Source organism: Pteronotus mesoamericanus, unplaced genomic scaffold (assembly GCF_021234165.1).
Source record: "Pteronotus mesoamericanus isolate MK-2021 breed Mesoamerican mustached bat unplaced genomic scaffold, CSHL_Meso_final scaffold_1186, whole genome shotgun sequence".
Lineage (NCBI taxonomy): Eukaryota > Metazoa > Chordata > Mammalia > Chiroptera > Mormoopidae > Pteronotus > Pteronotus mesoamericanus.
Window position 1 is genome coordinate 14,475,378 of NW_026555302.1, and position 3,886 is coordinate 14,479,263.

Here is a 3,886-nt window from a genome sequence, read left to right on the forward strand (position 1 = left end):
GGGCGGGGCGAGGACAAGGCGGGGCGAGCGGAAGGGCTGGGGCGAGAACACAGGCTTGTCGTAGGAGCCGAGACGGGCACAGGTGTTTAAAAAATAATCTGTCGTTCGAACATTTACCGAGCGGCTCCTAGGTGCCAGGCATGAGGCTGGACAACAGGACCCGATGACACATCTCCCCGAGGCGTGGACTGTGTATCACAGGGGACAAGTGTGGCCTGGCCATCGTGGGACAGCATGAAGGGGGCGAACAGAGGCAGGTCCAGGACACTCAGAGGGGCGGGGAGGCGCGCCACGCCAGGAGAGGAAGACGCGCTTACAGCGGCGGCGCAGGGACGCGGCCGTGCCCGGCCGGGCGCGCACTCGAACTACAGGCCGTGGCCGTTGGCACTTGCAGACCCAACATTCGGGGAGGGAAACAGCCTCCACTGGGTCATGCGCAAGGTCCCTGTCCTGGGTGACTTGGCTGAGACACAGGTCGGAATGGCCAGCACGCACTCAGCAGCCCCTCAGCCGGCAAACGGCCCACGCCCAGGCCTGGCCGGCGCTCCCCTTGCCCCAGCACGGCGGGGCTCCGCTCCGCGGCATCTACGGGGCGGTTCTCTAGCGGGGCTCATGCGGTTTTTTCTCTTTGCAGAATCAGGGAACTATGGAGTTAATATGGCGCAAACATCATGAAGTCAGGAGTTTATTTTCACGGCAAAATTTATTTAAGTGGCTTTAGAAATTACCTTGGCCCCATATTTATTGAACCATTAGAGTCCCTCCCACCTTTCAGTTACACTTTACTGCTTTTTACAGCGGAAATTACATGTCATGGTGACATTCATGATTTTGGAGACTCGTGAAGGTCATGGGGTAGACCCTTCGAGAATGTCAAAGAGTTCAAGCCTGTGCCAAACTGGTCACACTTTACTGGCGCCTCACCGCAGAGAACACGGTCTCGTGCGAAGTTTGAAAAAAAGGATTTCTTTTCCTTTATATGACTTCCTGTAATTTGGGGAAGGCTTGGCGTGCGCTTACCCGAAGACAAAGGACGATATTTATGCACAAAATTGTAGCCTGACAACTCAAATCAACAAAGATAACTAATTCCCTCAGTTGAATGTTTTCCTCTTGTTCTTTTTCCTGGAACCTAAAATCCTCGGAAACTCCAACTCTGGCCCCCGCCCAACATCACCTCCCCGTACCTGGAAGTTAACGTGACAACACGCAGTCTGGGCCGGCTTCCCCGCCTTGTTCCGACGGGGAAGGCCGCACGGATTTATTTGCCGAAGCTGGAAAACTCAGAGTGGGCCAGGCTCTTCCCCTGACACGTAATCTGCTACCAAGTCCGTCACTTTCCTGACAGCCCGCTTGAAACGACGCCTGCTCCGTCCTCCAAATTGATAGAGAGTAATTCTTCTCCAAACGCAAAGCTCGCATCTGTGGGCTTCCGTGCACTATCAAGATAGGGCCCCACCAAGCCCCGGCTGGGATTCCGATGCCCGCGGTCTGCACGGGACGCCGCGGCCGCGACCTGCTTCTCTCTTCCACAGCCCCGTGCGTTCTGCGCCTGCCCGCCCCGCGCCCTCCACTGTCCTTTCACCCCTCTTTTCCCGGTGAGCCTCCGTCGGCGCCTTGAGGGTCTGCCCCAGTGTCACTACGTGTCACTCCGCGTGACTCTCTGTGGCTCTCCTGCCCGGGCTCCTGCAGAACTGGCCCCGCGCCACGATTAAGGCGCGTGTCACAGCGTCCAGGGACAGCTTGTCAACAGGTGGGTCTTCCGCGGCCCTGAGCTCCGGTTGCCTTTGAACCCTCGTGCTCGGCACGGTGCCGGCCCTCGCAGGCCGCCGGCGTTTGCTGGAAGGAGGGAGGGCGGTTGAGGTTTGTGGGCATCTGGCAAAGCGAGAGGAGCCCCTCACCCAAGGGCCACCCGCCTTGCGTTAACTCCAAAGTGAATCAAGTGGCCAGAAAGGTTCAAACGAGGGTGAGGGGTGCTGAGATCTCAGCCAATTGTTAAATTACTCATCACATCTGTTCTAGCTAAAGACTAACTTTAGCCTGCCTCCTGCAGCCTGTTCGTCAGAGGACTTCACACTCGGCACCGCAAACGTCCCGTAATTACAGGGAACACTCACGGAGAAGCCATGGGCTGGGAACGCGTAAGTGCAAAAAGTGCCCAGGAAAGGCATTTGCTAAACCATTTTTCCTGTTTAGCACCTCCGACCAGTGTCGCACATGACGTGGGTCACACCGCATGCAGTGTCCAGTGTCTGCGGTGGCCATGTCCGCAGGACAACCACAGCCAGGCTGCGCGGGTTTCTCATTCATCCGGCTGGCACAACTGTGGCCCGGCACCACGTGCAAGGCAGGGCGGGGTCCCTGAGGTCCCGGGCCTTCTGTGGGGTGGAGGGACGCACAGGACGCCCGTGTATCCTGCAGTTGCGGCTTAAATCTAGCCTGGTTCCTGCAGGGGCCCAGGCTCCCCGTGGCCTCGGCAGGCCGCGCGTTACCTTGGGCGACCTCACGAAGGACGTTAGCCCAGCGAGGATGCAGCGCTCGGCACAGCCTGGCCAGGATGCAGCTGCACGCACCGCGCGGCATTTCGGGCCAGTCCACTGCGCTTCCTGAGAAGGACAAGATCTGGGTGACGGCAGTAGAAGCTGAGCTTCCCCCCCCAGGTAACCAAAGCTGCTGGCACTTTGGCGGCTCGGTGTTAGGTGTCCTCCCTCCAGGCTGCGGTGGGAAGAGAACTTCCAGAGCGAACCCAGGGGAGTCTTCCGCCCCCGGCCCCGCGGGCCGCCACTGGCGCCCTGACTTTGGCATCATCGAGGGGGAGCCCGGGGGACCTCCAGGGCAAAGTCACCAACGACACGGTACACAATGGACCATCTTCCGTCGCTGCCCCCAACGTTCACTGCGGGACCCCACCCTGACTCCTGACCGCGCGCGCCCCACTCAGACCCGCGCCCACGCTGCCCACGGCCGGACCGGGTCCCCACGACCACCACCGCCCACCCTACTAGGGCCAGATCCCCATGACCCCACCCCACACCCGCCAGATTCCTGCCGGCCCCGCCCCGCCGGGCCGGGTCCCCACCCCTCCCACCCAGCCCCCCTCCGATAGGGTCCCCGCGCCCCCCGCCCACCCCCGGGCACCGCCCACCGCAGCCCCGCCCCGCCCGGCCCGGTCCACGTGTCTGGCCCCACCCGCGCCCGCGGCCCTTTAAACACCCCCCCTCGGCGGACGGCAGCCGGAGAGGGACAAACCTCCTGGCGCACAGCCAGTTTTCTCCGCGATCGCGTCCTGGCCGCCGGGCCCACCGGCCCTGCGCCCCGGCCACCGCCCCCGGGCACCCCCGGCGCTGCGGCGGGTGCCGGCGCGGCCGCTTGGGGCGGGGCCCGGGGCGCCAAGTCCGCCGCCGCCGCCGCCGCCGCCGCCTCCGCCCGCCGCCCGGCAGCGCCGCTGGGTGCGCGGCTCGCGGGGGGCGGCCGCGGTGCAGAGGTTCATGCAGCGGCAGCGGCGGTGGCGGACGGACCCGGCTCCATGCGGCCGCCGCCGCCTCTCCGGAGAGGGGCGGGGGGCTCCGGCCCGCGGTGGGCGCCCCTCCTCGCAGCGCCGCTCCCCTCCCTGCCCTCCGCGCGGGCGCTGGAGCCGGCGGGGGCGCCCACCCCCTCCTAGGAGCGCACGCTCCGCGCGCCCTGCGGGAGAGAGGGACGGGCGTGGCGGGGGCGGGGGCCAGCGGCCGGGACCCCGCGCGGCCGCGGGAGGAGGGGGCTTCCCCGGAGGATGCCCGGCGGCGGCGGCGCCCGGCTCCTAGGCGCGAGCTGAGCCGCCCCGGGCGCGGGCGGCGCGTCGCCATGCCGGCGTGACGGGCGCCCCCGGCTGCCCGTGCGGCCCCCGCGC